This window comes from Scyliorhinus torazame, chromosome 12, assembly GCF_047496885.1.
Source record: "Scyliorhinus torazame isolate Kashiwa2021f chromosome 12, sScyTor2.1, whole genome shotgun sequence".
Lineage (NCBI taxonomy): Eukaryota > Metazoa > Chordata > Chondrichthyes > Carcharhiniformes > Scyliorhinidae > Scyliorhinus > Scyliorhinus torazame.
The window spans coordinates 80,623,968-80,637,652 of NC_092718.1; the positions used below are offsets into that span (position 1 = coordinate 80,623,968).

General features: G+C 50.5%; 1 protein-coding gene across 4 annotated transcripts in view; it reads left to right on the forward strand.

Moving 5' to 3' along the window:
• The window catches only part of LOC140386517 (free fatty acid receptor 3-like), a 152,398-nt gene that overhangs the window by 15,032 nt on the left and 123,681 nt on the right, over positions 1–13,685 (forward strand). Inside the window, exon 2 of one of the 4 annotated variants that reach the window (XM_072468917.1) lies at positions 8,190–8,337. The exons of the other annotated variants lie outside the window; for them this stretch is intronic. The gene's annotated coding sequence lies outside the window, so the exon portion shown is untranslated. The remainder of the gene's footprint in view (positions 1–8,189; positions 8,338–13,685) is intronic. 4 annotated transcript variants of the gene reach the window in all.

Genomic DNA, 13,685 nt, shown 5'->3' on the forward strand with positions numbered 1-13,685 from the left:
GCCTCGAGACAATGGTGCAGACACACAAGACCGTGGCTGAGGGCTTCGAGACAATGATCCAGACAAAGAGGACCATGGCTGAGGCTTCGAGACAATGGTGCTGTCACAGAGGACCATGGCTGATGGCTTCGAAACAATAGTGCTGTCACAGAAGACCATGGCTGAGGGCTTCGAGACAATGATGCAGACACAGACGACCATGGCTGAGGGCTTCGAGGCAATGATACAGACAAAGAGGGCCATGGCTGAGGGCTTCGAGACAATGGTGCAGACACAGACGACCATGGCTGAGGCTTCGAGACAATGATACAGACAAAGACGACCATGGCTGAGGCTTCGAGACAATGATCCAGACACAGAGGACCATGGCTGAGGCTTCGAGACAATGATCCCGACACAGACGACCATGGCTGAGGCTTCGAGACAATGATCCCGACACAGAGGATCATTGCTGAGGGCCTCGAGACAATGATGCAGACACAGAGGACCATGGCTGTGGCTTCGAGACAATGATGCAGACAAAGAGGACAATGGTTGAGGGCCTCGAGACAATGGTTCAGGCAAAGTGGACCATGGCTGAGGGCCTCGAGACAATGGTTCAGAATTGAGGACCATGGCTGAGGGCTTCGAGACAATTGTTCAGACAAAGAGGACCATGGCTGAGGCTTCGAGACAATGGTGCAGACACAGAAGACCGTGGCTGAGGGCTTCGAGACAATGATCCAGACAAATAGGACCATGGCTGAGGCTTCGAGACAATGGTTCAGACAAAGAGGACCATGGCTGATGGCTTCGAAACAATAGTGCTGTCACAGAGGACCATGGCTGATGGCTTCGAAACAATAGTGCTGTCACAGAGGACCATGGCTGAGGGCTTCGAGACAATGATGCACACACAGAGGACCATGGCTGAGGCTTCGAGACAATGATGCAGACACAGAGGACCATGGCTGAGGGCTTCGAGACAATGGTGCAGACACAGAGGACCATGGCTGAGGGCTTTGAGACAATGATGCAAACACAGAGGACCATGGCTGAGGGCCTCGAGACAATGATCCCGACACAGAGGACCATGGCTGAGGGCTTCGAGACAATGGTGCAGACACAGAGGACCATGGCTGAGGGCTTTGAGACAATGATGCAAACACAGAGGACCATGGCTGAGGCTTCGAGACAATGATGCAAACACAGTGGACCATGGCTGAGGCTTCGAGACAATGATGCAAACACAGTGGACCATGGCTGAGGATTCGAGACAATGATCCAGACACAGAGGACCATGGCTGAGGGCTTCGAGACAATGGTGCAGACACAGAGGACCATGGCTGAGGCTTCGAGACAATGATGCAGACACAGACGACCATGGCTGAGGGCCTCGAGACAATGATCCCGACACAGAGGACCATGGCTGAGGGCTTCGAGACAATGGTGCAGACACAGAGGACCATGGCTGAGGCTTCGAGACAATGATGAAGACACAGACGACCATGGCTGAGGGCCTCGAGACAATGATCCCGACACAGAGGACCATGGCTGAGGGCTTCGAGACAATGGTGCAGACACAGAGGACCATGGCTGAGGGCTTTGAGACAATGATGCAGACACAGACGACCATGGCTGAGGGCCTCGAGACAATGATCCCGACACAGAGGACCATGGCTGAGGGCTTCGAGACAATGATGCAAACACAGAGGACCATGGCTGAGGATTCGAGACAATGATCCAGACACAGAGGACCATGGCTGAGGGCTTCGAGTCAATGGTTCAGACACAGAGGACCATGGCTGAGTGCCTCGAGACAATGATCCCGACACAGACGACCATGGCTGAGGGCCTCGAGACAATGATCCAGACACAGAGGACCATGGCTGAGGCTTCGGGACAATGGTTCAGACACAGAGGATCATGGCTGAGGCTTCGAGACAATGATGCTGACACAGAGGACCATGGCTGAGGCTTCGAGACAATGATCCCGACACAGACGACCATGGCTGAGGCTTCGAGACAATGGTGCAGACACAGTGGACCATGGCTGAGGCTTCGAGACAATGATCCCGACACAGAGGACCATGGCTGAGGCTTCGAGACAATGATCCCGACACAGACGACCATGGCTGAGGCTTCGAGACAATGATCCCGACACAGAGGATCATTGCTGAGGGCCTCGAGACAATGATGCAGACACAGAGGACAATGGCTGTGGCTTCGAGACAATGATGCAGACAAAGAGGACAATGGTTGAGGGCCTCGAGACAATGGTTCAGAATTGAGGACCATGGCTGAGGGCTTCGAGACAATTGTTCAGACAAAGAGGACCATGGCTGAGTCTTCGAGACAATGATGCAGACACAGAAGACCGTGGCTGAGGGCTTCGAGACAATGATCCAGACAAAGAGGACCATGGCTGAGGCTTCGAGACAATGGTTCAGACAAAGAGGACCATGGTTGATGGCTTCAAAACAATAGTGCTGTCACAGAGGACCATGGCTGATGGCTTCGAAACAGTAGTGCTGTCACAGAGGACCATGGCTGAGGGCTTCGAGACAATGATGCACACACAGAGGACCATGGCTGAGGGCTTCGAGACAATGGTGCAGACACAGAGGACCATGGCTGAGGGCTTTGAGACAATGATGCAAACACAGAGGACCATGGCTGAGGGCCTCGAGACAATGATGCAAACACAGAGGACCATGGCTGAGGCTTCGAGACAATGATGCAGACACAGACGACCATGGCTGAGGGCCTCGAGACAATGATCCCGACACAGAGGACCATGGCTGAGGGCTTCGAGACAATGATGCAGACACAGACGACCATGGCTGAGGGCCTCGAGACAATGATCCCGACACAGAGGACCATGGCTGAGGGCTTCGAGACAATGATGCAAACACAGAGGACCATGGCTGAGGCTTCGAGACAATGATGCAGACACAGACGACCATGGCTGAGGGCCTCGAGACAATGATCCCGACACAGAGGACCATGGCTGAGGGCTTCGAGACAATGATGCAGACACAGACGACCATGGCTGAGGGCCTCGAGACAATGATCCCGACACAGAGGACCATGGCTGAGGGCTTCGAGACAATGATGCAAACACAGAGGACCATGGCTGAGGGCTTTGAGACAATGATGCAAACACAGAGGACCATGGCTGAGGGCCTCGAGACAATGATCCCGACACAGAGGACCATGGCTGAGGGCTTCGAGACAATGATGCAAACACAGAGGACCATGGCTGAGGCTTCGAGACAATGATGCAAACACAGAGGACCATGGCTGAGGATTCGAGACAATGATCCAGACACAGAGGACCATGGCTGAGGGCTTCGAGACAATGGTTCAGACACAGAGGACCATGGCTGAGTGCCTCGAGACAATGATCCCGACACAGACGACCATGGCTGAGGGCTTCGAGACAATGGTTCAGACACAGAGGACCATGGCTGAGGCTTCGAGACAATGATGCTGACACAGAGGACCATGGCTGAGGCTTCGAGACAATGATCCAGACACAGAGGACCATGGCTGAGGGCTTCGAGACAATGGTTCAGACACAGAGGACCATGGCTGAGGGCCTCGAGACAATGGTTCAGACACAGAGAACCGTGGCTGAGGCTTCGAGACAATGATGCAGACACAGACGACCATGGCTGAGGCTTCGAGACAATGGTGCAGACACAGAGGACCATGGCTGAGGGCCTCGAGACAATGATCCCGACACAGAGGACCATGGCTGAGGGCTTCGAGACAATGATGCAAACACAGAGGACCATGGCTGAGGGCCTCGAGACAATGGTGCAGACACAGAGGACCATGGCTGAGGGCTTTGAGACAATGATGCAAACACAGAGGACCATGGCTGAGGCTTCGAGACAATGATGCAAACACAGAGGACCATGGCTGAGGGCTTCGAGACAATGATGCAGACACAGACGATCATGGCTGAGGGCCTCGAGACAATGATCCCGACACAGAGGAGCATGGCTGAGGCTTCGAGACAATGGTGCAGACACAGAGGACCATGGCTGAGGCTTCGAGACAATGATGCAGACACAGACGATCATGGCTGAGGGCCTCGAGACAATGATCCCGACACAGAGGACCATGGCTGAGGGCTTCGAGACAATGGTGCAGACACAGAGGACCATGGCTGAGGGCTTCGAGACAATGGTGCAGACACAGAGGACCATGGCTGAGGGCCTCGAGACAATGATCCCGACACAGAGGACCATGGCTGAGGGCTTCGAGACAATGGTGCAGACACAGAGGACCATGGCTGAGGCTTCGAGACAATGATGCAGACACAGACGACCATGGCTGAGGGCCTCGAGACAATGATCCCGACACAGAGGACCATGGCTGAGGGCTTCGAGACAATGGTGCAGACACAGAGGATCATGGCTGAGGCTTCGAGACAATGATGCAAACACAGAGGACCATGGCTGAGGATTCGAGACAATGATCCAGGCACAGAGGACCATGGCTGAGGGCTTCGAGACAATGGTGCAGACACAGAGGACCATGGCTGAGGGCCTCGAGACAATGATCCCGACACAGAGGACCATGGCTGAGGGCTTCGAGACAATGGTTCAGACACAGAGGACCATGGCTGAGGGCCTCGAGACAATGATCCCGACACAGACGACCATGGCTGAGGCTTCGAGACAATGATGCTGACACAGAGGACCATGGCTGAGGCTTCGAGACAATGATGCAAACACAGAGGACCATGGCTGAGGATTCGAGACAATGATCCAGGCACAGAGGACCATGGCTGAGGGCTTCGAGACAATGATCCAGACACAGAGGACCATGGCTGAGGCTTCGAGACAATGATGCTGACACAGAGGACCATGGCTGAGGGCCTCGAGACAATGATCCCGACACAGAGGACCATGGCTGAGGGCTTCGAGACAATGGTTCAGACACAGAGGACCATGGCTGAGGGCTTCGAGACAATGATGCTGACACAGAGGACCATGGCTGAGGGCTTCGAGACAATGATCCCGACACAGACGACCATGGCTGAGGCTTCGAGACAATGATGCTGACACAGAGGACCATGGCTGAGGGCCTCGAGACAATGATCCCGACACAGAGGACCATGGCTGAGGGCTTCGAGACAATGGTGCAGACACAGAGGACCATGGCTGAGGCTTCGAGACAATGATGCAGACACAGACGATCATGGCTGAGGGCCTCGAGACAATGATCCCGACACAGAGGACCATGGCTGAGGGCTTCGAGACAATGGTGCAGACACAGAGGACCATGGCTGAGGCTTCGAGACAATGATGCAGACACAGACGATCATGGCTGAGGGCCTCGAGACAATGATCCCGACACAGAGGACCATGGCTGAGGGCTTCGAGACAATGGTGCAGACACAGAGGACCATGGCTGAGGCTTCGAGACAATGATGCAAACACAGAGGACCATGGCTGAGGATTCGAGACAATGATCCAGGCACAGAGGACCATGGCTGAGGGCTTAGAGATAATGGTTCAGACAAAGAGGACCATGGCTGAGGCTTCGAGACAATGATCCCGACACAGAGGACCATGGCTGACGGCTTTGAGACAATGGTTCAGACAAAGAAGACCATGGCTGAGGCTTCGAAACAATGATCCAGACACAGAGGACCATGGCTGAGGGCCTCGAGACAATGGTGCAGACACAGAGGACCATGGCTGAGGCTTCGAGACAATGGTGCTGACACAGACGACCATGGCTGAGGCTTCGAGACAATGATGCAGACACAGACGACCATGGCTGAGGCTTCGAGACAATGATGCAGACACAGAGGACCATGGCTGAGGCTTCGGGACAATGATCCCGACACAAAGGACCATGGCTGAGGGCCTCGAGACAATGATCCCGACACAGAGGACCATGGCTGAGGCTTCAGGACAATGATGCAGACACAGAGGACCATGGCTGAGAGCCTCAAGACAATGATCCCGACACAGAGGACCATGGCTGAGGGCCTCAAGACAATGATCCCAACACAGAGGACCATGGCTGAGGGCTTCGAGACAATGATGCAGACACAGACGACCATGGCTGAGGGCCTCGAGACAATGGTTCCGACAAAGAGGACCATGGCTGAGGGCCTCGAAACAATGATCCAGACACAGAGGACAATGGCTGAGGGCCTCGAGACAATGGTTCAGACAAAGAGGACCATGACTGGGGGCTTCAAGAGGTGCAGATCAGAGGACCATTTCTTTACGATCTCAGACAAGACCCCGACAGTGGCTCAGATACAAGACAGAAACCCCAATATTTATTTTCATTTCATAAGACTGTGAGGAAAGAAGATCTCGCTCCAAGAGTGATTACATGAAGAAATTGAGGTGTGATATATTAATACAAACTTTATTACTAACACAGTATTGAAATCTTTAACATCATAACATAGCTTACAATTACCCCTTAAACAATACTACTCAATACAGTAAATACAATACTTTTAACTCAGCTCTCAATCCACTTTTACTGCCAATGACTCTCAGGAGTATTTGCTTTACAGAGATGTTCTTTGAGAAAGAGAGATCTCCTGTCACTGCTTTAAGGAAAAGATTTGACTCATGTCAGACCCATGCAGAAACTCTGGCTGCAGGTCTTCAGCTGATGTTTCTCAGCTTGTTTCAGCTCCCCCCGACCCCACCCCCACCACCAACTTATTCTCAGACAAGTCTGTGCTGCTTTAAAGACTGTTAATCTCGTTTAACTGAACTGCAGCGAGAGCAAAACTACTTGACTTCTGGACACAGCTTCATTCAGATCAGAACTGCTTTCTGCAAAATTCCTGATGCCTTAGCTCCACCTAGTAATTACATCATCTTGCCAAGCTGAAAACTAATTAACCCCACAGGGATTCCCCTGAATCAAAACAAATTTCCATTAACCCAAGCTTTTTACGATGGTTTAATTGCAACCCTGGCTCCCAACCTTTCAAACTAGGATATCTTTTGAACCATGATTGCAGCAATCACATGTGCACTAACCCAGGCTTTAATCCTTACTGTGCCAAATACCTATAATACAATCCATCTGAAATTCCAACATTCATCACACCTCCCCCTTAAAAAAAAGAACCAGCAATGTAAAAAGATGGCTTCATTTTTCCAAAGCTCTAAACATTTCTGATTACTAAACACAACTAATACTCTATAAGATACATATCATATTACATTTAAACATGCAAATTTAAATATGGGTATAGTCCACTTCAGTCTCGCTCTTCCACTTTCGAAAGTTCCAGTCTTCTCACTCTTCAATCATGATAAGGCATCAGCAATCACATTTTATGTTCCTACTATATGTTTCTACTACATAATCTTTAAGTTAAATGGTTATAACAATAAACTCTATCTGAACAGTCATACATTTTGATCTTTAAACTTTTCAAAAAACTTTAATGGATTAAGGTCTACATATACAATTGTCTCCGATGAATTGGGAGCATGTAAATGTCAAAATGTTGTAACACCAATACCAAACTCAATCGGCAAAATTCTCAGTTTCAGAAACTAATTGTTGACGCCGGGACTGAATCAGTTGTGTTCTACGACAGCAAAATAAGTGCCATTCTCAGACCAATTCATCGGCCGTTAATGGGCTAGTACCGGCCCCACGTGGAACACGGCCGATTCCAATGAAAAACGTGCGAGGCTGACAAGCTGCAGCCACATATAAGCACTCCACTCCCACACACAGTCATCCCAGCCAACAAGATGGCAGCAAGGAGAGCGGCACTACAGTTCAACGACGCGGAACTCAAGACCCAGTTAGCCTCCATGGAGGAAAGGCGGGCCACCCTGTACTCTGTGTGGAGGCAACTGCCACCTGCCACCATGCACCCGGCCTGGGAGCTGGTGCGCCATGGGTAATACCACCAGGACCGGACAGCAGTGCGGTCAAAAACTGCACAACCTCCTCAGGGCAGCCAGGGTGAGTCGGCAGCACCGTGCCCTTGGCACTTGCCCCCCAACCCTCACACCCAGAAACCCCTCTCCCTCCCCTACTCAAGTGGCGACTGAACCCCCTCACTGCACCACTTGCCAGCACCCATTCCGACCGCCGTGGCCTGGTACCCTGACCACGAAGGCCACCAGCCACCCACCCCCTGTGCTGCATGCGTCCACCGCCTAACACTGCGTTTTCTGTCTTGCCCCCAGGAGAAGTTGGCACGCAACCGGCCTGAGAGGGAGAGAACTGGAGGGGACCACCAGACCTACGGCCCCTCACCACGGCTGAGCCGTGGGCACTGGATCTGATCGGTGGGCCCGGGAAGAGGGCAGTCACCGAGGCAGAGGTCAGCATCGGGTGAGCAAGTGAGACCCATTGAGTTGCGGCTCCCCATGGCACCTGTGTCACCCACCTCCCTCAAGACCCCAACACACCACCAATCATCCACACCACCCACACTACTCCCACACCAACAATTACCCCTCCACCCACTTTACACCACTCCCACACCCGCCTGCACCCCTCCACCACCTCCAATCCCGCCCCCACGCTGCCCGCTCCACTTTCACCACCCCCACCACCTCACACATCACTCCCCAAACTGCCCCCTCCACCATCACCCTCCACCCCAACCCGCGGTCCAATCATGCATCCTGTCTTGTATCTTTCAGGATCACTTGGCGATAAGAACAGCAAGGAGAAGGAGGACACGGACAACGATGGGAGCCCTCGACAGGTCCCTACTCAGTGCCTGGAAGGACTCCGTGGTGTAAATGTTCAGGGCGACCATCACCTTGATAGCCACTGGGACCGGGTGTCCTCCCGCATACCGCCGTGGTGCCATGTGCGCCATGATCTGGCAGATATGGTGCACTGTCCCATGCTCAGCTGGATTGTCCAGTGGCATGCCCGATTCAGGAAGGTCCTCAAATGGCAGGTGCTGCCGATACACACGAGGCCTTATGTGGCACCACCTTCCCACCTCCTCCTCGGCCTGTTGGGCGGCCAGCTCTCCATCCTAACCGGCTACCTCCTGTTCCTCTGGGGCAAGCTCCACCGCTGCAGGGTCCCCCTCAAGCAGCTCCAGCTCGTACAGCTCATGCATCCCCCAGAGCTCTAGCGACCAGCAGGAAGGCCATCATTCTTGGTTGAATTCCGAAGTCCATTGTCTGCAGGGTGTGAAAGGCCAGGTGCGTACCCCCGTGCCCAACCAGGTCCAACGGACTATACAGTAGCCCCGGTCTGCACTGCAGTCACTGCCCCCACATGTCCCCTCCCCTCCTCCCCATCCCCACACCACCCCTGGCCATTCCCCCTGACACCCTGCCCACTGCACCCCTGCCCCATCAGTGACCAGCAATGTGGGGGCCTCTGTCCATGGAGCCCCTCCCTGCTGCCAGGTGTACCGTTGGTTGGCACTACCCATGCCAGTGGTATGCTCCGCAGACCCGTCCTCTCCTGCATGGGCTACTGTGGCTGCTGCCCTTGGGTGGGCCTCATGCGGCCCCACCAGAGGGTGGCAACTGGTGGGGGGGCGGGGGTTGGTAAGGTGGGGGTGGGAGCTGGGGTGCGGAGGTTAGTGAGTGAGGGCACCCATATTGCCGGTAGCACTCTGCACGACCCACAGTGGACAGTCAGTGGGGTGCTCAGCAAGATGGCTGCCTTGAAGTTTGCGGCAATGGTGATCCATGCTCGGACACCCGGTCCCATAGGGGGGGTCACCCTGACCACCACACGGCCCATCCCCTAGACACACCCCGCCACCCCCACGCAGCCCTGCCAGCGGCAGGACCAGCAGCCCACAGTCCCACCTCTGCATGCCCGACCTCCTCACTCTCCCTCACCAGCCACGGTGCCTGTTTCCCGATTTATGAAACCACAAGTGAAACTCTCCGTCGGGAATTCCTCCAAGCGGAGTCGGAGCATCACACAGGTTCTGGAGAATACTGGGTTGGGCCCATTAATGACATGCAACCGATGTTTCCTGTACATGCACAGTAGACGCCACTGTCGAAGGACCAGAGCGTGATGATCTGGCAGGCGCCTGACGCCCGCCACGAATTGGCTGCATGACCGATTCTCCGCCCAATCGCCTTTCCCAATTTTGGCGAAGTCCGAAAGAGAATCCCACCCAATGTCTCCTTCTCGATGGTCGAATATTTGTTTTGATAAATATTTAGTTTCCAAGAAAAAGAACAATCAGGCCTTTTGGTTCCTTCGTCATCTTCCTTTTTTAAAAAGAAATTAAGAGTACTCAATTCTTTTCTTTTCCAATTTAGGGGCAATTTAGCGTGGCCAATCCACCTACCCTGCACATATTTGTATTGTGGGGGGTGAAACACACACAGACATGGGGAGAATGTACAAACTCCACACAGTGACCCGGGGTCCGGTTCGAACCCGGGACCTCGGCACTGTGAGGCAGCAGTACTAACCACTGCTCCACCGTGCTGCCCCTTTTCATCGTCTTCCTGCAGCAGTACAGCACCAACACCCACATCACTCGCAGCAATTGCCATCTTGAATGACTTGGCAGAATTAGGTGTCATCAACACTGGTGCGGTGGTTAACACAGTCTTCAAATTATCGACTGGCTCCTGACATTTTGACATTCATTGAAATTTCCTGCACTTTTTCAGATGTTCAGTCAGTGGAGCAACAACGTTGCTAACATTGGCTTGAATTTCCAGTAGAAACCACTCATGCCCAGAGTTCTGAGAACTTCTCTCCTCGTAGATGGCATTGGAAACTCCCCAATAGCTTTCGGCTTCACATTCCATTGGGCAATCTGACCATGTCCAATTATATGGCTTAAGAATGTGACTTGATATTTCGCAAATTCACTTTTAGCAAAGTTTACCACCAATCCTGTAGTCAATCAGATAATTCCTTTAAATGGTTCAAATGCTCCTTCTTTGACTGAACACCACCGAATCCTCAATGTACATGCACAACTGTTTAATCCAGAAATGACCTTGTTGGTTAATCTTTAGAATGCTGCTGGCACATTTTTCATTCCAAACGGCATAAATTTAAACTGATATACACCATTTGGCGCCACGAAAGCCGAAACGTCCTTCGCCCTGTCTGATAAAGGTACTTACCAATGTCCCTTAAGTAAGTCAAATTTGTCAAAAACATTTGTTTATCGCACCTTTTCAACACGGTTTTCCAAACAAGGAATGGGGTACGAATCTGGCTTTGTTGACTTTTCTGTAGACCACACACAATTGGTGTGTCCTTGCTGGTTTTGGTACCATCACAATAGGTGAGGTCCAATTGCTGCAACTCACTTCAATTATATCATTCATAAACATTCTGTCAATCTCCTTTTGTACCTTTACTAACTTTAGTGGATTGGGCCTGTCTGGATGTTGTTTAATTGGAATAGCATTTCCTACATTTACATCATGCATAATTACTTTTGTTCTTCCTAATTTATTCCCACATACAGCTCCATGTGACTGTAATCACTCTTTTAGGCCATTTTGATTTTCCTCTGCAAGGTAACTTAATAATTTATCCTGATTTCTTAATACTTCTTCATTATTCAATTTAATTTGAGGAACGTCAAATTCAGAATCATCTGGAGTTATCCCTTCTCCTTGAGTTACAAAGACTAACACCTCCTCCTTCTTCCTCCTTCTTTCCTTCTCTGTCAAAATACTTTTTGAGGATAACATGGCATGCTCTGTGAGTTTTCCTTCTATCCGGCGTTCTTACCAAATAATTCACCACACAATTTCCTTTCAATTTGACAGTGCCCACTAAACCTTGTTTTTAATGGTTCACCCACCTGTGGTAATAGCACTAATACTTTCTCCCCACTATCAAAACTACAAATTTTTGATTTCTTATTCACCTCTTTTTTTATCACATGTTGTGACAATTTTAAACGTTTTCCAGCCAACTCAGCAGCCCTAGTTAATCTCTGCCTAAATTTTGACACATAATCCAACAACATCGTCTCCGAAAGATGACTTACAAATTTCTCTTTGATCAATTTAAGTGGTCCTCTCGCCTCATGACCCAAAAACAATTTGAATGGACTGAATTTAGATGATTCTTTAGGTGCATTCCTAATTGCAAATGGTATAAATTGAATTCATTTATCCCAATCCTCTGGATAATTCTGACAATAGGCCCTCAACATGGTCTTTAAAGTTTATTTTTGTTCTAATGCCCCTTGTGATTCCGGATGATATGTAGTTGAGCTTAATTACTTTAGTCCTAAGCTTTCCATAACTTACTTGAATAACTTTGAAATAAAATTGGATCCCTGATCCGATAAAATTTCTTTTGCTAGTCCATATCTGGTAAGAAAAATTGTTAACTCCTCTAAAACCCTCTTGGATGCAATGTTTCTTAATGGAATTGCCTCCAGAAATCTAGTAGATACATCCATAATGGTCAACAGATACTATTCCCACATTTCCTTTTCAGCAGGGGTCCCACACAATCAATCAGGCCACAGTAAATGATTCCTCAAATGCTGGAATGGGTAGTAAAGGTGTTGGTTTGATTACTGCTTAAGGTTTCCCTATTACCTGACATCTGTAACATGTACGGCAAAATTCATCTACATCCTTATATAGTCAAGGCCAATAAAATGTTTTTGTATTTTTGCTTGAGTTTTCCTTACGCCCAAATGACCCCCTACTGGAACCTCATGCGCTACCTGTACATGAGCGGAGAGTCAGCGTCCTGGCAGCAGACAGGAGTCAGACATAAGCAAAAAGCTGAGAAGTATCAGAGTTTTCCCCACTGCGAGTCACCATCACCCTCCTGCGTTAACATGATAAGCATGCATAAAAACTCCCCAGATTCAGCACCCTGATGAAATGGTTTCATATAGACCTCCTCCCTTGGTCGCGGAGAGGGTCACAAACGTCTGAGGGGTGGGGGGCTGGTTGTACAGCTGTTGAACAATATGATGGTCCCAGTGTGTGAACTGGGAAACAATGAGGGCATCTCTGGTCTTCCTGCCAATGTAAGACATAATCTCTGAATGCTGGTCACCGCACCCTCCACCAAGCATTGTTGTTTCCCATGCCTTGGTCGATGCCTGCTGGGCTGTCCCCATTTCATTCCTTTGGGGCTTCCTAGTTAGATACAACAGAGTATCTCGCAAAGCCATTTTAGAGTCAACCGCATTGTTGTGGTCTGGAGTCAAATAAAGGTCAAGTCAGATAAGGATGGCAGGTTTCCTGCCCTAAGAGTATTAGTCCTATCTTCCTTCACTCTAAAGGACATTAGTGACCAAATGGGTTTTCACAATTGACCATGGTGTCATTAGATCTTTAATTCCAGATGTTTTTTTTTATCCAATTCGAATTCCACCTCCTTCCAGGAGGAGGATCAAACCCAGATCCCTAGAGCACTACCCTGGGTCTGTGGATTTCTAGACCAGCGTCAATAGCACTGCGCCACTTGTAATTGAATGATGGATGAGCTGCCGCTGAGAAAGCTACAGGCAGCGATAGGCTCCCCAAGCTCGCAGGTAATTCAGAATAGGTCCAAGGCTTGAACATATTCCTTTTGTTTCCAGATAATGGGTCCCTGTGTGTGAATGTATGTCGCTTCGAGCAAGTATAAATGATCCACGTCATGAGCTCCAGTAATTATCTTGAGTTGGTTCTTAGTGTAGCTATTAGCGTACTCAGGGTTGTTCAGTAAGTGCTGTCCAATCACAAAACCACATCTAA